Raw genomic sequence first — 27,510 nt, 5'->3', positions numbered from 1 at the left:
TAACAATTTTTAATACCAGAATCTTGTTTTGGGATCATCTTCTTCCTTCTGCTTTTTTCTAGTGAGTCACTGGCCATGTGCTGAGACTCAAGCAATTACTAAGTGGCACTAGAGGGACATTTCTGAAACCTTCTCTTAGCAGAATCTTTAAGCATATTCATTTTTAAAAAACTACTTCACAAGATCCCCTCTTACTGAGAGTGAGGCTTCAAAAATATCAAATATGATGAATAAAAATGAAAAGGTGCAGAGTGTGGGAGAGTTCCCTGTAAAAAAAATACTTTAAAAGGGAAAAAAAAGGAATTTGAAGGTTGCAGTGTAGGAAAAGTGTTGTTTATAGCAAACTGTGATATGCAAAGAAAATTGGCCAGGTGAAAGCATATGATTGTGTTACAGCAAACGCCAGCTAAATTAATATCTGGCACCAAATAAATCTCTTAATAAAATTACTGCACTCTCGTATTCTACACACTCTGCATATGTATTAAAACTCTTTAAAATGAATAGCTGATAAGAAAATGAACCTGCTCAGGGAATGAATAAACACACTTTCGCATATACACACAGAAACAGCAAATGGTAAAACATACTCATAGTGATTATCAGACTGTTAAAATAATAACCCTGTGAAACAAATAAATCTGCCCCACAGCAAATTATGTCTCTGCTGTACTTATGGTGAAACCTTCTACAAACACCTGATAAAGGAATAAACCTTTTAAAGGAATAAATTGACTGTACAGTAAGGTTATCCGCAGATTTACACTGGACTGCAGTGATAAACCTTCTTTTTCATTAGTCCAATAGATCATAGGATATACAGTACTTACAAATGTTTCAGCATTAAATATAAACTGGAATGCTCTGCTGTATGTATGCATTTGAGGGCAGGGGGTCAATAAATAGACTGAATGTTGCTTCACAAAATATCTGTCAGTGTGCATTAGCAGAATACCTGATGGAGAGATGAGGTGGCTGTAAAACATCCCCTGCACAACCAAACCTCCAGCCCACAAACACTAACAGGGAGCCTGGGGCTCGGCAGGGCTAAAAATCACATGAGTTATTTAAATGCTTAACACCATGCACACAGAATTTTTAAAAATAAATAAATTTTAATATGCATTTCTGCTGGTGGGTTTTAACATTTATACATATGTCTGGCCCAAGAAATTGGTAGACCCAATGCCAGAGACCTGTGCCAGGCTCTGAAAAATCGAAGTGCAAGAGATGCTGTGAGCAAAGGATACAGTAGAGCTACAAGACCTCCCCATGGGCATGCTTCCAACATGTCCTTGCATTGCTCCTACACAGAAAAGAGAATTAGTCAGGATCAAGCCTCAGCTCCATCCTGGGGGACAAGAGCTGTTTCTTAATCATAATCTCTAACAAAATGCAAAAAAGAACATTTCCCTCAGGAAAAAAAATCAAAAATCATCACTATTGGATAAGCTGTTATCAAATAAATCCTACATTAAGTATGGACAGCTTGGAGGGTCAGAAAAAAGAGATTCATCACTCCACTCCCCACTAGGCAACCAAAAGGAAGACAGGAACAATCCTTGCTTATAGAATTACAGAATGGTTTGGGTTGGAAGGGACCTTCAAAGGCCATTTGGTACCAATCCCCTTGCCATGGGCAGGGAAGTTTTCCACTAAACCAGGTTGCTCAGTGTGGTTCAATCTGACCATGAACTCTCCCACTTGTGGCATTCCATCCCAGTTATCCCTCCGATTTCGGGCTGACACTTTTAGAGGCAACATTTGAGACTCAAATGCTCAGGGCAACAAGGCCACACAGGGCTCTGCATGGGAAGCACAGAGCATCCTCTGCCCCAGTCCTGCCACTGCCCCTCCTCATGCAGCCAAGTGCTTCCTCAACCTACTGGTGGACAACCACATAACTAGGCTTAATAAATTCTTAAAAACACACGCCAAAAAAAACATAAAAACCACACATGTTTAAATTCCTAGGGAGCAGAGGCAAATCAGCCCCCAGCTTCCTGGATCAGTCTGTTGATTCAGGTCAAGCCCTGAGCTAAAAGAAGGTGAAGAAAAGGAATAAGAAAGAGTGAGAAAACTTCTGTGTTCTTTCCACTCTTCCAGAAAAGGGGAGGGACAAGCAAGTAATGTGGAGAACAACTAAGATGAAATGTGATGTTGAAATGAATAAGTAAGTTCATTATATTCTACAACATGATAAGACTTTGCAGGCCTGATTACAACATTAAGGGACGGTGCTGCAATATTATAAATTACAGGGTGAAGCACTCCTGTTTCTGTCTCTATATTTCTAAGGTGGGAGAAGTTAATTATTTTTATAGGTCTAGATATTGCAAGGATGAGGATATCAGAATATCTTGTCATCAACTCTAAAGACAGCAGTGAAGAAGAGGAGGAGGGGAAGGGGGAACCACCCCATTTAAAGAAAATTATTATAAAAATACTAAAAATGATATATAGATTTTTTGACCTACATCCATCATTTTTACATGCCTAGGTACTTCCTGCCTTGTCTCTATAAACCATCAGTCTGTTATTTTTCATGAGGCTGAGAGTAAATGGCCAAAACTTAAGACTTGGAAATAAAAAAATAAAATAAATAAAATAAATATATAAATAAAATCAAAATGGGTGAAAAGGTTAATGGGAATTTGTATGATTTTATTATTATTAAGGAACACAGGGAGAAGAACAGCATTTCTAGTGCTCTAAGTGGCCTGTGGTACAATCAGTAACCCTGAAGTATACTCAGCAATCTTCTTCTTTTTTTTTTTTCAATTGCCCACCGCAGCCTATATTACAAATACATAAATCATAATGTTTCAACAAAAGCAAAATTTAATTTTCTCCTTTCAGCTGTTATCTGGGCCGGGTGGTATATGGCAGGCTGCGGCCAAGTCATTTATTACACTTGCTGAATGGATAATGGCAGGGAGAGTCTATTATACCCAGCTTTGTTAGGGCTCTGAATGTGCTACTGAAACCTGTGGCAGTCTAAATCTCTTTACATCTGTAATAGATACACAGCACTCTATTATTTCATGCCAGAGCAAAATTAAATAGTTGTGGGGAGGGGGAAGGGGAGGAAGCAGGGCTGGGGGGAGCAGAGGGGCTCTGGGGATGGCGCAGGGCGCTTTGCTGAAAGCGTGTGAAAGGCCCTGGGACTCGTGCTCATCTCACAGACACATTTTTGGTTTGCTTTGCCAGAAGGCAGTCTTAAACAGGCACTGCCTGTGTGCTCATACAGGGAGAGGCACCTCCTCTGAAGGAGCATTTTGCAGAATAATGACAACCCTCTCATGCCCAGACATGGTGAAGCCCAAAAAATCTTCTCTTGTGCCCATGCTCATCCCTCCCTGGGGGTATCCATTTGTCCTGGGCATTCAGTGTGTGGGCAGCACTTGCTTTACCAGCTTTAGCCTGGCACCCTGTGCACCAAAGGGGTGGAGGGAGCTTGCACTGGTGCTGTGGGCCACAGCAGTGTTCCCAGGCTCAGGCTGCAGAAGAGACTCCTTCCTTTCATCATGTTCCAACACTGGCTCAGGAAAGCACTGCCATTCCCTTTTCTTCCCCCTCCCACCAGAAAGAGGCAGCAAGCAACCTCCCATCTCTGTTGGTAGCTCCCTCACTAGTGGCTGGTCTGACAGCCTGTCCCCAGCCCGGAAAACCTGCAACAGCACCCAGTGTCCTGAGGTAATGCTCATCAGAAAAAAAAAATATTTTTCTGCTAATTCTAAAAATAAGAAACCCTAGATTTCTAGACAAATTATTATGAAAAAATGAGTTTTTTCCTTGGGGGGTTTACCTGTTTGTTGCAAATTTTATGGGCAAATACATCAGCAGACATGGTTTATGTGCAAACCAAGTTTCACACAACCTCTTCTGGTCACAAATTTGTGTTTGCTTTGAGTACAAGCCCAGCCTGTAAAGCAGTCCCCCCAGGCAGAGGTACACGTATCAGCACACTGGCTTCCCACCAGCACAAACACACAGGCAGGAGGCTGCAGGAGCTCTCCAGCTCAGTAACCTCTCACATGGGATTTGCCTGGCTGCCCAGCTCAGGAGGAGCAGGTTACAAAGAGGAAGGACTGATTCTTCAGAGCAGGAAGGTGTTTGCTTGGTCATTAGACCTGCTGTCTTCTTGACAACAGAAACCATTAGCCAGTGGAAGGCAAAAGGCAAAGCCTTCTGTGACAGTGCCTGTAAATAACCCTTCCAGGCTCTTTGTGGCACCAACACTTTCTTACACTATTCCTGCTCTGTCCAGGAACATGCTCTCTATATGCACTTAGTGGAGACAGGATTACATCCTTCCCACAGTGCTTCCAACCAACAGCTGCAAAAAGAGGGACAAAGCATCCCACTGGGGCTCCAGCAGCCCCTACAACACCAGCTGGGTGGGACTTTGGGAAATGCAGTCCCTAGGTTGTATGTGAGGTATAGAATCTTATTATGATATAATGGTTTGGGCTGCCCTGGAGAACATCAGCTATCCAAGAAGACTTTGCATATATGGAGAAGGTGACACATGACTGACTGAGTTAATGCATGTGGTTGCATTTCCCTCTGGTGGCTGAGATCAGTGGCTATAGAAATCTCTGGCAGAGTTCTCTCCAAAATTTTCTTTAGTTCCTATGGAACAGACCCATGTCACAAGTGTGGTAACTGTACACATGAGGTGGTTTTTCATTACATGGGCATATCTCCTAGACAGCACCTGAGCTCAAGGGTGTAAAGCATAGGCCTCTAAACAAAAATCACAAAAATCAGCTTGTTAAGAATCATTTCCTAGGAAATACTCCTAGGAAGCAGCAAAAGAGAGGGGTTCCTCAAAGCAAACAAAACTGGCTGAACCTCTGCTGCCCTGCACAGCATCCATGGGTTAACACAGCAATGCCCTTTGCAGTGCTGTGCCCAAGGGACCCAAAGACAACCAAATCAGAGACAGAAAAACAAGTTTCACTAAAGTTAGCCCAGACAATCTTATTATTCCCCCCAATAAAAAATAGAGTTTATCTTTTAGCTCCCCTTAACTCTATTATCAAGCAAGAATTCTCTTGCTGCTTTGCTTGTAATAGCATTGTCCTCCTCTCAGATAACAAGACACTTACCCCATCCTCCTACCTGCCAAATCTTCTACCCTTCTCAAGCAAAAGGATTAAAACTGCTTCTGGGTGAGGCTGCAGTTGCTCTGTGCCTGCTTGCTTTTTAAAAAGCCATCTTATCTATGCTCAGAGAAGTAGAGGCTGTTCCCTCACTGTGCCGCTCTGTTATCGCGAGCGGGCTCTTTCACCATCCCGCTTCCGAAGCAGATTGATTCAATCTGCAGATAGCAGTGTCCCACTCCCTGCAGCAGCTAAAAGCCCCACAACTCCAAATGTTCCAGCAGAACACTCTGTCTTTTATCATTATAAGGGCTCACACAGGGGAGGGGGTTGTTCAGTGCTTTTCTCTTGAAACAGAGCTGAGGAAGGGCTGATAGGTCCTTGATTTTCAGGTGAAATCCATTGACTGCTAGGCAATTTGTTTCCATGCTCTGAATCATAGGATGGTTTGGGCTGGAAGGGACCTTAAAGATCATCCAGTTACAGAGCTTATGCCATGGGCAGGGACACCTTCCATTAGACCAGGTTGCTCAAAGCCCCATCCAGCCTGGCCTGGAACACCTCCAGGGATGGGGCAGCCACAGATTCTCTGGGCAACCTGTTGCACTGTTTCACCACCCTCACAGTAAAGAATTTCTTCCCAATATTTAGTCTCAACCTACATTCTATCTGATTAAAGCCATTCTCTCTTGTGCTATCAATCCATGTTCTTATCAAAAACCCCTCTCCAGCTCCCTTGTGACCCCTTTAGGTCCCACAGACTGCACTGGTGAGCAAGGAGGCAAAAGAAGGCATGTCTGAGTCATGGATTTCTAACTCCCTTTTTATAACCACGGCAAATCTCCAGGACTGATGGCTGTCTGTGCCCATATTCCCATAATTAGAAAGTCAACATTTTGGATCCTGCACAAACCTCACTATAAGCAAAGACCAGGAATGCTTTAGCTTCCAGATAAAATCATGTCTTTATCCCTCCCCGCTACAAAGTTGCACTGAAACATATGACAAAGTGGCACTGCTGCTTTCCCAAAGTATCAGAGCCCAGCCCTGAGATGAAAAGACCTTTTGGACAGATTTTCTACACCTTTTGAATTTTTCAAGTGCAAGTATGTAAGCAGTTTCAATAAGAAATGTATGACATTGGCTATACATATTACATCAGCCTGAAATGGAGGATTAGTTCTAACCTGAATTCAATATTTTAAAAAGCCCGTTTGCATCACATAGTTTGAGAATTTCACCAATTTGTGCTTCTTATTCATAAAAGAATTGAAGGATAAGTAGCATCACAGGGCATGAAAACAAACTGTTCTTGTTGATAAGCTTATGGAGGCCAAGAGACTCAACAAGCCAACCCACACATTCATGGCATTGCATATGTTCCCAAGACTGTTTGGCACTTCTTCAGGGTTTTGTGAATTTGGAGGTGACAGAAAGGTGAAAAAACTGGTGTCTGAACATCTGCCCTCCTAAAAAAAAAAAATCAAGGGTAAATTCCTGCTTCAGTATTCTATTTTTTATTTTATGAGTCCTACTGCTTCACAAAAAGGTGCAGCCAGGCAGAGGAGGACAACTTGCCACAGCATCAAAAATATTTCCCTTCACAAATTTTTCGTTTAAGACAATCTGGTCTTAACCTTCTTGTCATCTTTTAAATGTTCAGTGTTCTCTGAACCTTCCTAAATTGCTGCCAATGATATTCAATAGAAATGAACATCAAAGAAAAACTGTCCTTTGTCGGACTTTCTCTGCTGTGATAACTTTATTTTCACTGAACACCACCTCATTCTTATCTCTCATCACCTCATTCTCATATTTCTTAGTCAGAACAAAAATTTCCCAGCTATTTCACCCATTTTCCTGGAATCTTCCAGATTCTCATATAATAAAAGTGTACCAGATTCCAAATACTATCCATGAATTTTTTTTTAGCTTCTTATTCCACTTAAAATCTTTGTTAAAGATAACCAGAGCTGAACAGTATATACAACTATCATATCTATGCCCATATTATACACAATACTGAAAAAGCAGCTGATGCATCTGTTAACAGCAAAAGACTAAGAAGGAATTGGTCACTTTGGTTGATTGGTTTTCCACTTCACTTTTGCCCTTCCACAGAAAAGTCCTGGTATTATGAGAAGCCATCACTGAAACTGATGTGGTAACCCAGTTTCTGGACTAGTTAAGGACCCAGATTCTCCCAGAATAAAGAAATCTGAGCAAGGATCCAGAAATTCAGCATGAACATGATGCAGACAGTCAGGGCTGGGGCATCTCTGTAAGCAGATCTCCTCCTAAAGGGCCGGGTCATCTCTACAAGCTTGCAGGGATTTTATCTCAGTATACTAACTACTGTGTCATACAAAATTGTGATTGTCACATTTATAGTAGTGAGATTCCCCAAAGGAATCTAAAGGTGGTTGTCCTCAAGCTCATTTTAAAGTCTGTGGAAACTGAGAACCTGCCTCCCTGCAGGTCCTTTTGGAAAACTCCATCCTGAAACACTGAAGATGTCCCATCCATACCTCATGCCATATTGTATGAAAAAATATTTTTATTTGGCACTGTGGTAATGGCTCCAGTCTCAAAGGATATTGCATTGCCCCTGTCCTCAGCACTGCACAGAAATTGTTGTTGTTGTTGTTGTTATTGTTGCTACTGTTACTATTATTATTACTATTATTATTGCTATTATTATTAATGTTCTTGTATTTTATAATTTAAACCAAGAAGAAAGCAAAACTATCAGAAAACAAACAGCAAATTATCATGTAGAGAGTTCAAACAGATGTAAAACAGATGTAAAACAGATTACCACCCAAGAAATATTTAAATTGAACCTCAACTCCCAATTTCTTGACAGGAAACATACAAATCTAGACCTCTGTTCCATCCCATGTATTTCATTTCCCTCAGTGAAAACACAAAGCAAATTTTTAAACACGTATTTAAAAGAAATATGATCATACTGATAACAAAAAACCATACCTTTTTTTTAATATCAAAGATAAACACAAACACACAAACTTCTAAAAGAAATGCTGCTGATGTTAACCATGGTTTGAGTAGGGATCTAGTGATCAGAGCCACTTGCCTCTTCTGTTGGCAAGGCTTATGTGGGTCCCACAGGAGCTTCCATTTAAATAGAGGAGGGATTTTGTCTCTAAACAACAAGGCTAGTGTCAGATGTAGCTGACACACCAGGCATAAAGGTCATAATTTCATGAGGCTTGGATGTTTTTTAATTTCAACCAATTAAATTAAACCCTCAGTCTGAGGCCCATAGTGCATGGTCCCTGAAATGACCATTTACCATGTACATCAGAAACTCAAGAGGTTTCCTTTTCTGTGTTATTTCCTCAGCCCAGTGACTAGATGAAAGGAAATCACTGAAGCGTGAGCACTATAACAATATAAAATAAAATCAGAGATGAAGGTTTCCAAGGGATATTTTTTAATGCTGTTACACTGCTTAATTTCAAAGCTACATGCTCAAACCCATGTTTTCTGTTGAGTCCCGTTAGACTGTAAGAAAAGAATTTTCTATGTAGATTTGTAATTATTTATTTATAGGCTATATAGCAGTTTGCAGTATCTGGGATTAAATGAAGGGCTGCCTTCTCAGCTATAGCTAAAGAATCACATTTGCACTTTTTGCAGCATAAATAAAATGGCTGAATAAGATATGTGCAATATTCCTTTTCACAGGAAGTTTGGGATCCAAGTTCCCCCTCCTCCCCAACATGCCAAGGAATTTAAAAGTCACATAGAGTTTCAGGACTCCAATAGTAAAGCTTAAAGACACCTCTCCAATTGCTCTGTCAGCTGCAGACCCTGGTTTCACAAACACATGTCTACAAGGAGACATTTCCATTTTTGCAGCTTTCCCATGAGGATCTACCCACTTATTACCAATGGCAAATATTAATGCAAAGTTATTGACCCAAATCACAAGATATTTGTATTGCAGCTCTTCCATGCATTTGAACACCAAAAACCTCCTGACTCATGGGCAAGGCCAATTTCTTACCAGAAAGAGCAGGAAGAAAAATAAAGCAAGAATTCCTTGAATCAACATTTTCTTCTATACAAGTTCACCACATTTCCTACAATATTGAAATTGTAACCCTCTAAAATAGCAGCATGGAAAGGCCACAACCAAGAAAACCACTACATGCCAAGTGCTTTTGGCTTCACACAAGGAGAGATGCATAATATTTGGACACAGAAGATCTTCAACAGCCCACCATGGCTCAATAAATAAGAATCCATATAATACTCCTGTTTCTCTTGCAAGGATGGTGCATGGCCCTGAACAGGTCATTCTCACTTATCATTAGTCCTGTTTTTCAAGCAGAGAAGCTGATATGATAACTTTTTTTTTTTTTAATTCAAAGACATAAAAGAGATATTTGTATTAGTACTTCTAATGTTAGTGCTGAAGGAACAACAGGTTTCCCAAAAAAAGAATCTACAGTAAATAGATATCAGCCAGTGGCACTTATAGACATTTCCCTAATCTGAGATACTCCCTGCCTCAGAAATAATTCAAAAGAACAACTGTACAGAATACATCCAGGCAGATTCCAAGCTGGCATTTCATTTCTGTCTCCGCATTTTCAAGACAAAGATCATCCTTATTAGCCTATCAAGAAATTCTAAAACACAGAGAGGTCTGAGACATGAAAACTACTACTAATAAGAAACTTCTGAGAGAAAATCTTATTAATTGCTCATGTTACTATTTTTCCCTCAGTTTCTATCTTGAGACAAACCCTACAAGTCTCTGTGTAATAGGGCACTAGGAGCTTTATAAACATACAGTAAATCACAGGTGCTCACCTCTCCCAGAACAGAGGGAGATTTCAGTGTTCAATTTAGCAGTCACAGATGAGTTCTGCTTCAGATAAGAAGGAAGCCTTCCTGTTGAGAATAGTGCAAATATGGAAGTAAAAATCTGTGAAAAATTACAATCAACAATCTGCAGTTAAAAAAAAAAGTTGTTTCAATATATTATATGTTGGTTCCATTTGAACAGTAGACAGCAGACTTTGGAATTACACTAAGGAGTTCCTATTGTGCCTTAAATATAGAAAGATAATTAGGGAGTAAACATATATTTTCTCACTTTCATAACTTCAGTCCCACTTTAATTTCCCCTTCCCAAAGTATTCATATTACAGGAAAGAGGATTACAGGGAAAAAAAAATGCTGGCAATAGCAGGTAATGAAATAGAAACACTTTCACCTCTGGGTCATCAATTAAAATCCAGTCCCAAGTGGTAGTGACTAAACATCATTACCCTCTGATAGCTGTTCAATTGCATATTTGAAATGGAGTTTCAGCTCTCCAAGCACTGCAAAAGCCCCTGCTGGGGCTCACACAAGCTGACCAATGCTCTGGTGGTTTTACAACAGTCCCCAGGGAGCTGAGATCATGTGGAGACAGAGATTGCATTGGGGGTTGGTTGGTTGGTCTTTGCTCCTCTCTACATGGAGTCTGATTAAGCATCTTGCTGTGTCCTGTTCTTCCGACCCAATGTTCTTCCAACCTTGGCCTCCCTCAGGAGCACTGGAGAAGAAAAGGCTTTGGGATCACCTAATTGCAGTCTTCCAGAACCTGGAAACAAGAAAGAAGGCGAGAGAATATTTACAAGAGCATGGAACGACAGGACAAGTGGGATGGCTGTAAGCTGGCAGAGGGCAGGTTTGGATTAGATATTGGGAAGAAATTCTTTACTGTGAGGGTGCTGAGGCACTGGCATGGGCTGCCCTGAGGAGTAGTGGATGTCCCAACCCTGACAGTGTTCAAGGACAGGCTGGAAGGGGCTTTCACCAACCTGGTCCAGTGGAAGGAGTCCCTGCAAACGGCAGGAGAGTTAGAACTGGATGATCTTTAGAGTTCCTTTTAACATAAGCCATTCTGATTCTACACCTGGAGTAACTGGGCTAAATGCAGAGTGCATACTTCAGATGCTGGTAAGACAATTTCTTTTTCCTGCTCCTCTGGTGCATCTTGGACAGAAAAGGAGATTTTGGAACTCAAATTACTTTAAACCTTCTCTGTGGATCCCCAGTTTTGCACAAGAGGCATCTAGGTATCTGGTAAAGCCTTGAATCTCCTCAAAATAGAGTTCATCCTGCAAAGGACTCAAGATAGTGTTGTGGTAATGGTGAGTGCTGTGGGTCTCATTGCACTCATCTGCAGGTGAAGATGAGCTGCTGGTGCCAGGTAGGTACAGACCCTCATTTCCAGGTGTGGGACAGCAGGGAGATGTGATTTTGCAGAACATCTGCAGCACTTTCAGTGTCTGCATTTCAGGTGTTTGCTGCCACTACTCCAGCTCAGCCACTACTCTACTACTTAGCTCATGATGGCTCCTTAACCACCACAGATCTTGCAAGATTGGGATAATTGTTAAACCTCATTTCATAAATCCATGTCAAGAACAGCTGAAAAACAGGCTTATAGCAGAAATGCTCCTGTAGCTAAAGTTCTTTGTGCAGGCCATCAGTGTGCACAGCCAGAGGGGAGGGCTGGGAGAGAGTCTAACTTACACCAATGTAGATTCTCTCCAGATTCCCATCTCTAACTGGCCTGACCTTTTCTAAAAGGGTTATATCACACACAGACCTCAGCTATTACCCCCTGAATGCTATTTTCTGTGCTCTAGAAACCTCACTGAAATAATCCAGTGCCAAACCTTGTTCTGAAAGCCACCCATGAGCAGGAAAAGGCCGTTTAGGAGTTTCTGTCCAGAGTGAACAGGGAAGTCACAGCTCTCCAGCCTATATTATTTCTTTTCTTAGATTCTGGGAAGTAGCCAGAGATTCTAAACAAAGATAAGGTGTAAAAAAGTGGACACGACATTAAAGAAATAAAATCCATATCAGGGCAATAATGGTCATAAAGCAATAAAGTGGATGTATAATAGTTCCTGGACTTTTAATTTGTGACTAATTTGTTGCACAATGAGGTTGCAATTTTCTAATTGTGATTGCCATTTTAATTTTACTCATGGCTGTGCAACTAACAATGTATAGTCTAGTAATTAAAATTAATTGTACCTTCACCTGCATATTTCTATTAGGCTGTTAAATTTAGTCAGTAGGCTCAATGATTTTGTTCTCTGAGAGATGCTGAATTCATTTCAGTGAGCCCAATTATGTTACACTCTATAATTTCTGTATGAAAAACAAGCTTTTTACTTTAATATGCGGAGTTGCTACAATCTCATTTTTAAAATTGCATATTCAACACCAGAATACAGGCTGACAGGAGACACATGCAAGGGGCTTTTTCTTTTTAAAAATAACCTGCTTGTGAGGTATCTTTTACAAAACTAGCAATTACAGCCTCTAGGAATAAATCCAATCAAAAATCAACTAGATAGTCATCATTCACTTAATTTCATGAACAATTAACAGATGTCTCCCTAACCACACACACATGGTTTAAATTCAATCAGAATTTTATGACAAGCTGCAGGTTGCATATTTGAAGCCACGGTAACACAGTGACAGAATAAACTGTTTCAACACAGAGGCAAAGCTATGAAAACCTGTGCTGTCACACAGGACCCATTATAGTCATGTCCCAAGTGTCCAGAACCCATAGCACTTCAAACCCTGTCATGAACTTTTCTCCAGAAAAGGTATTGCTCATTTTCACGCCACAGCCATCTCTCCTGGCAAAGGCAGGACTATCAAAATACGCTGTAGTGAGTCCATTATCAGTGGTGATATTTCTCAAATTGACTTGTAGCCTTGTCCAGATCACAGCAGTAGCAGCCCAACGCAATTCCTCTTAAACCTCTCAGTGTTGTACTAGTTTACCCTTGGGGCCCCAAAAGAGGCATTTAACTCCTCTTCTTGAAGACTCTCAAATGTCTCAAAATAAACCCAAAAACTAAATAGTGCCACATAGGTCTATGCAGATTAATTCAACCCTTTTATTTTGGCTGGGATATCCTGGCTGTCAAACAACAGAAAAACTACTTGATGTCAACATGCTTTAAGATGTTCTAATTAAACCTCTGTTTGTCCATCATATCAGGTTCAAGATGTTGAAATCTGCTTTTATATGGCATGAACTTCAGGGTCAAAGCTCTATGAAGGTAGAAGAGAGATGAAGATAAATCTGGTATAATCTCAAGATTAGCACCTGGAAACCAAGATGGAGCAGTTACATTGCAACCAGAAGATCTGCACCAGTCAGAGCAAAAACTACAAAATTGTCACTAAGTTGTAAAACTTCCTCCCTGTATGGAGAGAATCTGTGGTGGACATAGATACCTGACTTCTCTGATAATGAAAACCCCTATGTAAAAGCAAACCCACTTGACATGCTGGCTCTTTTGGTTTTTTACAAGTCAAGAGCTGAATAAAAATCTTCATTTGTCAAGTTAAAGCACAAAGAATGTTTACTGAAAAGTTGTCAGTGAACCTTTACTCTATCAGACATGACAAAGAAAAGCAAAGTGAGATCATGTCAACATTCAGTACAGATTTTGCATTACTATTAATAACATGCAACAAGTATAGTCACATGATTTTAATAAATACCAACAAAAGTTGCATTACCAAGAGTTTCATGGACTTTTTTAAAAAATAATAATTTTCTACTGTGAAGTTAAACTGAAAATAATCAGAATCAAGAAGAACAATATCTATAAAAATTAATACAGACAAATATTATTACATAAATTAAAGAGATTTAAAGTCAGAAAACCCCTAACTCAAAATCCAGAGTTAAACTGAGTACCCCTCTTGTACTCCTTTCCTGGTAAATGCACCAAGATATAACAAAATAACAGCCCTTTAGCATCTTTTACCCTGCCTGGTCAGTGCACATCTTCACTATCTCCCAACTTACCCATCCAGCAGCTGCACAACCCTCCCACCCTTGTATCCCTCATTATATCCAAAGGAGAAAACCCATGGTCATGGGGAAGATGCTTTGCAGTGAACAGGGCTCTGCTGCACTAGTTGTTCCATTTCCTTCTCTGCTCCTGCTTTTAAACTGGAGTTGATGGCACTGTCTTAGCAACACTGAACATATGAAATCACTGCTAGATCATATGCAGTTCACTCTCTTCTAAGGCACTGCTCCTTCATCCCTCTGGCTCAAAAACAGTTTACTGTGAACTCAATTGCAACTAATCCCTTTGAAATTATTTTTTTTATTACTATTTTTGCATATAAACCATTGTTAAATAACAACAGGACCTTCTCATAATACTCAAAATAATTGGCTATTTTGGATGATATTATCAAGACTGTTTAATGTGACTTGGGTGAGTGGCTGTTATTCATGCAATTCACCATTAGCCCCTTGACCTGGATCATTGCTAGAGCAAGTTTTATGAGCTTAATTGCATTCCCCCCCTTTCCTGTGTAAATTAGTCTGCACAAATAAAATTTCCTAGTTGTTGTGCATCATCTTCTTCACAGTTACCTTCCTTCCAGACATCTTCTTCACAGTTAGGAAAGTCTATTAAAAACCAGAACAAACTCCAGTTGTATTTGGTAAACTGCATGAACCTGAAAAATAAACCAGTCAAAGTGTACGAGCTGTTGTCATTTTATTAATGAACAAAAGGGCTTTTGTTGATTACGATTATATGTGACCAGACAAGGAAAAAATTCATGAGAGATGATGGAGACAGAGACTAAGAGCTACCCCAGTACTGGAAATTACAAAGCTTACTGTGGGGGTCTATATTTGTTATAAGATGGGTTGTTATCTTCAATCTAAAAGCGACCTTGATAAAGTATCTTTTGACACTTTTACTGCTCCTTTAAATGAAATATTCCCTGTATCTTCAAGAATCAGCTTGAGTGGAATTGACTCAGTAGCTCAGCTTTACAAAGACAGGGGAAACATTTTCTAATTTAAAAGAAATTTGAGAAAATAGTTCTATTCCCCTCTCTATTATCTCACCATTCTGGAGCTTAGGTTTCTGAAACATCAACATGCACAGTTTGCTTTACAATCCTTCTGCAGAAATTAGCTGACACCCATCAATGTAGATAACAGAAAGCTGTGGCATTAACACTTGAGAGTGCATTAATCTTTCCCAAATTAAAATCTGCACCATAGCATTTAAGATTGAGGCCACCATGGTTCAGCGCTGTTTGACCGCCAATTTTGATAAAAGTGTTTTAAGAGAGGTGAGACTGAGATAAATTGCCCATGGTTACACAACAGCAGCGAGGGTAAGTGCTCAGTCTATTGGCTGCCATCACAGTGGGGTGTCACGGGTGTCTGCGTGTTTACAAAAAGCACAAAACAGAAGAAATACATTACACTATATTTCTCAGAGGTGATATCAATATTATATTTCATTGGTGGGAGACAAATATACTTTCACATTTGAGTATCTGAAGATAAAAGCACCTTTGGTGGTAAAACAAATGAATATTTTTCCCAGTTCCCAAGCCCGTCACTTTCTCTTGAGTTTAAATGCGATCTGCCTGTGCTGAGTGGGTGAGTTAATCTTCAGAGATAACACTCACATGTAGTTCTCAATCCAGGTCTGTCTGAAATGAGCTTTCCAGTCCACACAGAGTGAGCAAATCTTTTACCACGTGGTGCAGTTTGCACTGGCCTGAGTCTTGCTGACCTCAAAAGTGATGCTCAAATGGACCTGGGCATAAAATTCAGTCCAAGTCTCTCAGCTGAATCACTCTTAATATACAGAATACGCCTCTTCCCTGCATACTCTGTTCCAAAGGTTTTGAAATTCCTGTTCTTGTGTTTTCAGAAAAACCTCCTCCTAGTATAATATTCAGAGACCTCTGAAATAAAGCCACTGTCATCCCAGTGTTTTGAAACTATTATTTCACTGCCAGACAGAAGAATGTGGGAACTCTGCAGGACTTTCAGTCAAAATTCATTGAGTTCCTGGGGTTTTTCAGATGACCTCAAAGTCACACTATTTCATCAAATTTGTATTCAGTCTGAAATATCTCTGTTACAATATGAATTATTAACAGAACTAAGAACACATTTCATTTATTGGCCCCCAAAAGCTGCACCCTAAGACTTGATTCATTTTCTGAAATAACTATTACTTATATTACTTGTTTTCTTTCCCTGTTTTAATGCAGTATAGTGAGGACAAAGCATTAGAAATTAAAAGGAGATGAAACACTGATTTGTGTTACTCACCTAGCAATGAAATACACCATAAAACACAATAAGTCTGCTATTCGAGTTCTCTGCAAAATTTGGAAGGCGATTAAAGCAAATAATTTAATTTCTTTGTACCATAATTATCATTTATGCAGAAAAGCAATCACTGCCAAGAGGTTATCCCAGAGCAATTGGAACCAAACTCCATGGATGATATTTGCTAAGGGCTGCGAGCTGATGTCCTTGGTGGAAGAGCTGTGAAGCAAAACACCAGGGACCAAGTCCCTCATGCCAGCTCATTCCTGACTTGCCACAGCCAAATCATTTCACCTTCTCAGCATCAGGCCCTCCCACCTATGAAAATACAACCATAATCCTAGATGCCAAATCTGTGAGGGGTATGAAAAGGAAAAATCTAGGAAGCGTTTTGAGACCATAGAATACTTAAGGTTGGAAAAGACCTCCAAGATCACTGAGTCCAGCTGCTAACCTGGCACCACTAAAGCACGTCCCAAGAGCTACATCCAAATACCTTTTGAACACTTCCAGGGAAAACCACTGTGAAATCATAACAGTATAAACTGTGTGAAATACGCTTTTCTAGGAGAAATTCAAGATCAGTTGAAACACCAAGAGTTAAAGACCATCTCACCAGAGCTTTTGCCTTGGAAATCTTTTGCTTTCAACTTGTATCCTGTGCCAATTTGCATTCTGAACCTTCAAATTCTGGATTCAAGCTCTCTTTACCATTTTTTTGCTTTATTCAAGCATATGTGAGCAAACAAACCAAATGACAGTAATCTTATGTATAAAAGCACTTAAAAGCTAAGTAATCAAGTTGAGATAAGGCATTCATGCCATGAATGATGTGATGGAGTTCATCAGTTGGCTCTACTACAAAAGGTAGGGTAAATACAATTAAAATACTATAAAATATGCCTCAGCCCCAAAGGTTCACAGTGGCATAAGTAATCAGAGAAACAGAGGTGGAAAAAACCAAAAGCAAGTGGAAGTGAAAGTGTGGCTCCTTATATTCTAGGTGTCCCATGGTTTAAATCTTGGATTACTAGGAAGAAAATTAAAATTTTGGGATGAAAGCAATGGCTAGAAACTCCTCTTTTATGGGTCACAGAAACATGTTTTGTCAAAGCAAAGGACACAGGCAACAAAACCCTCTCCAGAGTTAGTGAAGGACAGCAGAACAAAATCCTGGAACAAAGTCCAGGAGCTACAAACATGTACAAAATTCACCACCTGCTCCAGGAGTCAATAGTATTTCCATGGCCCTACTTGAAAATAAACAGTACCTGAATTTTTAGGAACCAAAATCAAAATGAGAGGCTGCATTGCACATGACTTCAAGCTTAGTCAATGACATGAGAGCAAATTAACCCTTTGGTGGTGGGTTTGACACTACTAGACATTACTGTAATGAGAAGGGAAAAAAAGTGAAGGGGGAAAAAAATGAAAAATATTAAAAATAAAGGAAAACAAAGGAAATAAAAGAAAAATATTAATATTTATCTTTTAGTTATAATGTAGCCAGACATGCTACATCCAAGGACAGCTTAGGCTCTTCTGTATTTCTTGGGACTCTGTTTCACTTGAAAACCAAACTCAATTTAACTGAAAGGAATGCATATTGCTTTCTATCTCCAGGGATCTTGTGAGAGCTCACAAGGGCTGCTAGGGTGAAATAGTGATAACATAACTCCTAGAAATAGTTCGGTTCAATTTGGAGACTCGATTCACAATAAGAAAGCACAGAGTAAAGCAGATGCTATCAGCCTGTGCTGATTAGACTGGCCAATGTGATATCAATTATTATATCTTTGATTTGAAACCTTCCTGCTGATCTGACTAATCTGTGCTATTAGAGGCTTGAATAATTAGACAAAGTAAATTGAACATTAAGCTGAACTGTCCCTCTGAAGAAGTGGAGGATAAGCCAGAGGACACCAATATTAGCCTTAGATGCAGAGAGACAGCAGGACAATCTACCAAATCAGACAGGCAAGAATGGAAACCTGGCTGATACAACTATTCATTGGAATGGACTGTGGCAATAAGAATAATTGCTAACAGCCGTAATTGTAATTTATTATTTCATTAGAAGTCCCAGCACATTAAATATTGTACTTCTCAGATTCCTTATCAGCAAAGGGAGCTCTGGTGGCTGGAGTCTGACATGGAGTATGAGACTCAGAAGATGCAATTTGCATCTCCAGATGTATTCCCAAGGGGAAACCATACCCATCATGCCAGTCACTCCAGCAACACCTTAACTGGGTGGGACTGAACATACTGGGGAAGACACACTGAAATAACAAAGAATCAGGACTTCTCATGTGTTCAAATAAGAAATTACAGTTCTGAAAACGCAACTGGGGCTGCAGCCTGAGCAGTACCTCTGTGCACCCCATAATAAAGCACACGAATAAGATCTTCAGTGCTGCTGCTCATACAGCTGTAAAGGCTGCAACCAGCCAGGAATCTAGAGTGACCAGAGAGACTGTAAATTCCTTCACATTATTTAATTGTAATTCGTTAAATATAAATGCGTAACTTAAAGTCAAATAAACACTCACAATCCCCCGCTGTATGGAAGCACACAGCTCCCTCTGAGCAGCCAGGGATCCTGCATGAACATCTGAGGCTGAATTTTAAGCTCATTCAGGTTACAAATAATGGCATTCACTGCAGTTGTACAAAAGTGACCTGCATGTTCCTGATGCATGGAGGGTTGGGATGCAGTCGTTAAATCCAAGAAGCAGCTAGGCTTTAAAGATTTGCAATTGCACCGAAAGCACTGATAAAGAACAGTTGATTTCTCTCATTATGTAAAATGTGGATGCTCTTGTCTTGGCCAAAGAGGTGAGAGCATAAGATTTCCTGCTACTTACAGGTCGTTTGGTTGAAAAACATTGTCCCTTTGCAGTTTGGTCTATTGGCAATTAGATAACAAATACAGGACATGTAGATGGAGTCAAAAACATTGCCGTGCTTTACAGCCTGCTTGTACAATAACTCTCTAGTTGGCAATGCAAAATTTAAAAAAAAAATATCCCAGATAAAAACCACAGAGCAGAACTGTAAAGTAGCAAAGCCCTGCTGATTTCAACAGAGCTGTGTGAATTTACTGAGAATTCTGTCCCTTACTGGTGAATTTGAAGCTTCTATAATTAACTAAGAAAATTCATTAGAGGTGCCTTCTGCATGCAAGGTTTTTTTCCCATGCAAATTTCATGTCCCTCCCAAATCACATTCCATGTGGATGTGAAATTCATGCCAGAAACATTAAGACTTTTTGGAGATGCATGTAGAGAGGGAGCTGCGCAGAACACAAATGGAATTTTGGGATATCCAATCAAAAATACCTAACAAAGATGTCTGAAAAAGTTATTTTATGACTGTAGATTGATCAAACACACAAAGAAATTAAATATGGTATTTGTTAAACAGAAGGTCATAGAAGGCCATAGACTCATAGAATCATTTAGGTTGGAAAACACCTCTAGGACCATTGAGTCCAACCATTAATCTAGCATTGCCATGACCACCACTAAACCATGTTCCCAAGAACCATATAAACACATCTTAAATCCCACCAGGGATGGTAACTCCACCACTTCTCTGAGCAGTCCTTTCCAGTGGTTGATCACCCTTTGGATATTAAGAAAAATTTCTTCACCTAATGTCAACCTCCCACAGCACATCTTGAGGCCATTTCCTCTCATTGTATCACGTAATTTTTCAGAGAAGAGACCTTCCCCCACCTGGCTACAATGGTCTTTTAGGTACTTGTAGAGAGCAATGATCCAAGCTTTTAGGTCAACAATTCCAGTTTTTTAAATTATCACCTTGAGTAGTAGGATTTTTTTAAGAAAATAGTTTGAGATAAGATTACCTTTCCCACTGGTGCCTACAATAAACTGTCATTATTATTTGCACAAAAAAATTAACAGATTTCAAGATGCAGGACTTGAAAAGCTCAGGAGTCAGAGAAACTTTCTTTGCACCACTAAAACCAAGACACTTCTGGAAAACAGGGTTTTTTACCATTTGCATATAAGCACGTATTAACATCACACTGAGAGTGACTGCTACCCATGAAATGAGTGGCACAGCATAACAGCAACCACAATAATGACAATCTTTTCGTTCCATCATCTGCACCATGTCCCATTAATATGTGTTTCTGGAATTCAAGCAAACATCCCCGGATCTGTCAATCTTAATATCCATCTCTGCACTTCCTCCTTCCCTGCACTGGCTCAGAACTGTAACAGGTATCTACATCTTGCCAAATGCAGAATTTTAATTTGAAATAAAAATTAATGTTTCAGATTAACATAAAATGCATTTTTGTTTGTGCATGTAGTTAAAAATTGCTTAATTCAATATCTGAATGTGGACATTGGGTTCTCTTAATCAAATCCCAGGCTCTGCAGCCTCCTTTAAAGCCTGATGGGCAGTGTCCAGGAGCTGTGTCATGTGTTTGAGTTTGACAGTGAAGGGAACACACGTGCAGCTGTACCAGGGCAAACCCAGTGCATCTCACACTGCTTTACATGCCTGCTGCCACTGCAAGTCAAGTGCAACCATCCTGTGTTCCACAAGAATTGCAACAAGATTTTGCAAATGAATTAAAACCCACATTGTCTCCTGTCTGTACTCAAACAGCACAGAAATGCCATGTCATTTTTTCCCCAACAGTTCAGCACTTCAAGTTCCATTTTTGTCACCCTTTACCTCAATGTCCACATTGTGGCTGTCAAGCTAGGAAGCAGCAGCGACAGCCACATCTTGAAGAGCCATCTTCCCCTCTCAAATAATCTAGTTTGCAATGGGTATCTTTACCTACTATTCTTCTATTTTCCATCTCATGAGCCACCATGAAATTGGCATTTAAAACTAATTGTACGGTAAAACCCCGCGGATTCCAGAAGCTGTGTCTGAGATTTGTGGTAAGGCAGTGGGACCAGATTCCCCCTGTATTAGTTTTTCTGTCTGCTACATAACTGTGAATGAGTGCTAAAGGGGATTATTAGGCCCCAGTGGTGAGATAGAGTGCATATAACTAATCTGCATTGCTTATCTCAAGCAGACAGTGGTCTGTCAGGACCTGTCTACATGCCCTCCATGCTTGTCCCCTGCCTTTATTGTCTTGCCACTGCTGTTGCTGCTGGTGGCTTTCCTGTGCTCTTATAAACAACCAATTACTGCCCCAAACAGATGTCTGTGGCTATGATCAAATAATTCAGTTGGAGTGAAGAGGCCTTAAACAGGTCAATTCCATTCAGTTAGACATGGTATCTGAGCGAAGGCAAAAGGAGGCACTGCAGGGTGACCTGAACTCGTGAGTTATTGAGAGCAGGTAAAGTTAGGACAGCGGATAATGAATCAGCTTTTGCCGGTTAACGCTGTAAAAATACATAAAATGAAAGCTGAAGAATTTTTTTAAGTCCCTTTTGCCACCAAAAATTGAATGGGTTTTTTAACAAAAAAGTGAATTCCTTTACAAAGTACAACATTTTTGTACTATACATTTGATTTAATAAAAGACACATTCCTCCCTGAAATGAGCCATTAGTTTATAAATCTAAAAATTTATATATAGAAACAAAAGAGCAGTGAGTAAGCTTGGTAGGAAATTTTTAATTAATTCTGGTACTGATGAACCATAATCTCCACAAAGAAAATTTGATACATGTGCTTTTGACAAAGTATGATTTCCATTAAAATATTGTGCAAACTTCAGGGTTTATAGCTTACCCGTTCAATAAATTTGTATTTAGCTTTTGTCTTCTTCAGTCTGCAGAGGAAACAATGCGTATCAGGCAGATGCTCAGGCACCAGAACAATTAATGTAGCCTTCAAAAAGAAAAAACAAAAAGAGACCAGCTTTAAATCTTTTGTGCCTGTGCACCCACCAACCACCCTACACACGATCATAAAACTACACGGTTATTTGATGGGTAGTTATGTTAAGCTGTAACCATAACCAAAAGCCATGACCAAGGGGGTGAACGAGAGAATCCTTTTATTGTCCCCTCCTGATTCAATAGCTTTTACAGCAAGATTTTCCATTCTGCCCTGCTGTCATACAGCCACCCAAGCATAATGTCCTGATCACTATAAATTCATTGGGGATTGGGCCCAGAGAAAAAAGCAAATTCTCTTGCAAGACCAAATCAATACTATTCATGTTATGTCTAACTAAAATACATAAATATTCATATGCCTAGATAAGACTTAGCCAGGAAAAGCGGGTTGCAAGCACTAGAGAAATCTGAGACACTTTCACTCAGTTTCCCAGAAATTTCTCAAAAAACTTCTCAGACACCTCCACAACCAGGAGAGAGTCTTTTCCCAAAAGAACATATGATCTCTGGGCGTGGTTTTAGCGCAGAGCCCCATGCAGAAGGCAGAAAGAAGCTGGCTCACACCTGAAGGAGCACTGGGAGGGATCATGCATAGAAGCAACATCTCTGGACCATCAATAACCCTTTTATCTCAAAGCAGCAATGAGTTGCACAGACTTTTCATACTCTTTAGAAAGATAAATCCTGTAGCAAGGGCAGGGGTTTTGGAAGACCAGAAGATGAAGAAGCAGCAGGTATAGGTGGCCCTTCATGGGAACTGAAGACAAAACCAGAGGTAAACAAGAAGTGGTGGGCAAATTCAGAATATATTAAAAGAAAGAGACTGGCATTTTGTATGCAGATGGAATAGACAGAGAGACAGATGTAAAAATAGGAAAAGGGTAGATAAGAGAAGGACTGAGAAAGTCAAAAGGCAAACAGGTCTTTGGGACTGGTGAGGCAACACTGGAAAAACATTCCCAAGGCTGACATCCACATTGAAGGTTGAGTTACAGACACTAAAGCAATTCTTTAATGTTCATTACCAAGAAATGTCTTCAAATATGTTTAAAACTTAATCTTGTGCTGGAATACAGTTTTCCATGTTCCATTTACTGTACTGGATGCTAAGTCACAGCTGAAAGGAAGAACTTTTCCTGAAGCCATGGTCCAATTTCCAGTTAATTCCTTGTTAAACTCACTATAGTTTGGACCACAGATCTTAGCTCTGGTAAGGGAGATTGTACCTGGAAACTTCACAACATATATGATCCCAGGGAAAATTTCATAATAAAAAATCTGAGGGAACACCTGGTCCTTCAGCTTATTTTGTGTTGTTTGCTTCTAGAGCAATTCAGCATTTCTCAGCTGTCTGACTAGGTTTGTCTAGCATTCTCAGATATACCTGTACAAACAGATGGTACCCTAGATCACATTCACAATTTTCACAGAATAAACTCATTATATTTATGTACAGTTTTACAGACTGTTAACACACCCTGAACTTGTACTCACTTTCTTCTACTCCATAGAAGTAAGACTTAATCTTTCATTAAAAATCAATTTCTCCCAAACCACCAATGTCTCCATCAGCTAATTCTGATTTCTCTTTAGGGGACACCTTATTCACAGTATCTGCAGACCAAAATAGTGTCTTCCTCCATCCTTCCTTCCTCCACGTTATCACATTGAAAATAAACTTAATTAGTCTACTTTTCTTCTTAGGAACAGACTTATTATATTGATAGTTTCTGAGGTGTGGTTTGATCACAGAAATAGAATATGTCACAAAATAGACCAGAACAGAAATAACATAAACCATAGCCAGATCACAGAAAATCTCAGGAAGTACATTCATAGTCCACTTTTTTGCTGGAAAAACTGAAAGTACAAAACATATAGTCTTCAAGCCCGGGATGCAATTAAAGACCTAAAATGCAATCTTGAAAATTTCTTAGGTGTTTTGTTATTAGCTGCTCATCATCTTTTTAAATCCATCTGTGCTACTTCCCACCTTCATGATCAAGAATGGCTCCCAACAGTCTAAACTACAAAATTCAGGCTAAAGAATTAAATTCAGTTAATCTAGTTGAGTTGAAGTATTTAATTTTGGAGAACTATTTAAACAGTAACCTAATATATTGGCAAAAAGAGAAAATATTTGAGTAAACTGTTTTAACCTGTTTTGTAAAAGCAGTCCACTGGGAAAGGTCTTGTACCTGTAGTGTTTTCTCACATCCTGGGGCAATGCTGCAGCTCTCAGCTCAGAAATGTGCCCTCTGCAGCCTTCCAGACAAATCTACACCATCTTTGGATATTTAAGGAAGCACCATCAGCAGAACAACCTATTATTTAAACAAGGGACTGACCTGAAACACCTGTCCAGTGCTGTGCTGCATTAACTTTACCAGCTGAAACCTCTCTGCTTGAAACACTTAGGAACTCTATTAGTCACACGGGTAGTCAGTGAAACACAGTGGCCCAGAGGATGACTCAAATAGCTAAAACCATGTGACATTCTCTGAAGTTAAGAAAAGCATCAGCTGAAAGAGAACAAGAACTTTGCTAGTGCCTTGATTTAAAAGAAAATAAAGAAAACCTGCACGTGTGAAGTCAGTTGCTGAGTGCACAAATGTTGAAACAAATTCTGCTTTGCTTTTCACACAGAAGACTGCAAATGGTGCAACATGGCTTATCCTTGGGCTCTCTTTAAAGCCCATCTGCAGAATCCTCTACAGGCACAGGGCTCCCACAGATCACAGCTAAATTACAGCTGCATTTCAATGACTTGCAGCTCCATTATTTTCCCCTTACCAATAGCAGTGTGCTTGCACACATTTCCTGGCCATGATGTTGGAAAGATCAGCTCTGCTTTCAGCACCTGTTTGCATCTTTGCTTGTGTCCATGTCAAAACTGGCTTTTATACAACCAGTCCCTGCATAAAACCACCTGCTGGATGGATACTCTTGGGTCACTCAAGTACAGTTTTACAAGATCAAAGCCAACAAGAATATGGGCCAGAGTATTTCTACACAGGTAAGACTTGACATACTGTTCACAGAAGGCACTGTAACTTGACTGTTTAGGTACTTACTGTCAAAAGTAACAAGAGTTCATTAAAAAGCAATTAAGCAAGAGAATACCTATGAGGAAATACTAAATTCTCATGAGGGAACACAGGCCAAGTCACAGAGCGGAGACCAATTCAGAGGTGTAGGCTCCAAGAAAATAAAATTAGCAAATAGCAGAAGCAGAACAAACTGATATCTGTTCTCTCAAGACCACCATAAACCAGGCTTGACATTAGTCCAGAATGGGTGGGAAGAGATCCCAGGCAAGTAATGCTTGCTGATCCCTGGAGGGTTTCCAGTTTAGCACACAAGTAGGTGTATTCTCAACCCAGATACTCTTAGAAACAATCATTGTACCACTGGTTTGTGCAGAATAACTAATTAACCTTAGCTTCAGCCCAAAGGAGGTAAAAACCATTCAACATGCATTTAGCAGTGATAAAAATCAATCTGTAAAAGAACAGATGTGGCCTCTGGTTTGGTTGGGATATTTCTAAAATATTAAGCAATCCTTCCTGTAATATAAATAACAGGAGAGTAATTGAATTAATATTGGCAAATAGTAATTGCTCCTTGTTCCTCAAGTCTGCCTTTTATTAGTGGGAGGAGTGGTGGAGGTTATTGTCTCTCAAAAAAAAAAAAAAAAAAATTTCCCAAGGCCCGGAGGCACCTTTTCTGCCTTATTATTATTGTAATAATGAGGGCAACTGATTTGATCTCTCCTTACACAATACTGCAGCACAGCGATGGCTAAATAAACAGCCAAAGTCCTTTTGTCCCTGTGGGCTGTTTCTAGGTAATTAAAATCAATAGGATCTTTCTCGGAGGATCTCTTTAACCTCATAGAGCTACACTGTTCTGAGCAGCCAATGTAAAACAAACAAATGAACTCACAGTCCTTGTTGATGGGGAAAATAAAATACAAGCAGCACATTATTTTATTAGGAAAATATTGGTTTTGGAGAAGGGTCATGGAAGAAGCTGTATTTAAACCTTTAGGTTTTTTTATTTCTTTCTCCTTTCCCACCCCGCCCCCCCCCCTCTACTTTCTTAAAAAAACCACTCTGGCAGCATCCTGTATTCCCAGAGGTCATGTGAGCTAAAACAGTCCATTGATCTTCCTTCTTACAGAAGGGGAATAGGCAACAGAGGGAAAATAAACATTACCCACTTGAGGCTTGTGACGACTCAACTTCTCTGCACAAGGTGCTGTGCATTTAAGGTTCAAGAGGGGAATAAGTCAATGTCCACAGGATTCCACTGATGCTGGTACATGAAGCTGGATATAATTATGGACAAGGACAGTGCAGGTTATGGGGGCTGGGATCCCTGGGTACACACCAATCCCAGGTAGCTATCACTGACACAGCCACCACTTGTGGTGGTGATGACCAGCAAGACAAGTGCAACAGTCAGAAAAAAAAAGGATTTGCACCCCACCGTGGATGATTTTTGAATCCTGAGCTGTCTTGGAAGACACAATGTTGCTGAATGCAACTTAACACTTACCTGGGACAAATCTGCTCAGGGATCTCTTGTCCAGGTACACAACAAGGTGATCTGAGATTTGGCCTGACACACTGGCTCCTTGTGCTGTCCCTTGTCACCTGGGAAAGAGACAAATTTCCACCTGGCTGCACCCTCCTGCCAGGACATTTTAGAGAGCATTAAGGTCTACCCTGAGCTTACTTTCCTCCAGGCTGAGTGTCCCCAGCTCCTATAGCTGCTCCTCATCAGACTTGTGCTCCAGACCCTTCCCTAGCTCTGTCATCCTCCTCTGGACATGCTCCAGCACCTCAACGTGTGTCTTGTAGTCAGAGACTAAAGATGCTCAGGAGTGGGTGGGGAGAGTGAGTCTTGAGCTCAGAACACCTAAAACCAGGTGTTACTAAAGGTACACAAGCAATGTAGCTACAAGAACACTGAAGCATGAAGCTGTTCTCACTGGTGTCTCTGCTCCAGGATCCAGGCTGACCTGCTGACAGCTGTTGTACATGATACAGCCATGTACAAGTAAATAGGAAAGCTTCCAGTGCCTTTCAGGACACAATGAAAGGAAAATCCCTCTTTGCCTGGGTGTTTGGCACTCTGACTGTTGGGGCTTGGACCACCACAAGGTTTGGCTGGCAACAAGGAAAACGTGAGGCATGTGCTCACCCATGCCCCCATTATGTTACATGTGCCCCCCAGGCAGGCCAGGACCTGCCAATTAGGGTTAACTGATGTTCCATATATAAAATCCACTTCCAATTGCTCAGAAACTCAGCAATCTTTAATCTTATAAACTGGAAGGTTTTTGTTCTCAAGTTTGTGCCTCTGGAAAATG

General features: G+C 40.2%; 1 long non-coding RNA gene across 2 annotated transcripts; it reads right to left on the bottom strand.

The window, feature by feature from the left end:
- Window positions 1-26,200, bottom strand: LOC146767514 (uncharacterized). 2 transcript variants are annotated; one of them, XR_014954638.1, is made up of 3 exons: window positions 24,293-26,200; window positions 22,024-22,122; window positions 1-10,731 (listed from the first exon to the last, which is right to left on the bottom strand). It is a non-coding gene; the product is annotated as an uncharacterized LOC146767514 (long non-coding RNA). The 2 variants fall into 2 exon arrangements; XR_014954639.1 differs by having other exon boundaries at window positions 24,332-26,200.
- Window positions 26,201-27,510: the final 1,310 nt, after the last annotated feature.

Source organism: Lonchura striata, chromosome 4 (genome assembly GCF_050655825.1).
Source record: "Lonchura striata isolate lonStrDom1 chromosome 4, ASM5065582v1, whole genome shotgun sequence".
In the NCBI taxonomy this organism is placed as follows: domain Eukaryota; kingdom Metazoa; phylum Chordata; class Aves; order Passeriformes; family Estrildidae; genus Lonchura; species Lonchura striata.
Note: the sequence above shows the minus strand (reverse complement) of the source record. Positions and strands in the feature narration are given on the sequence as shown.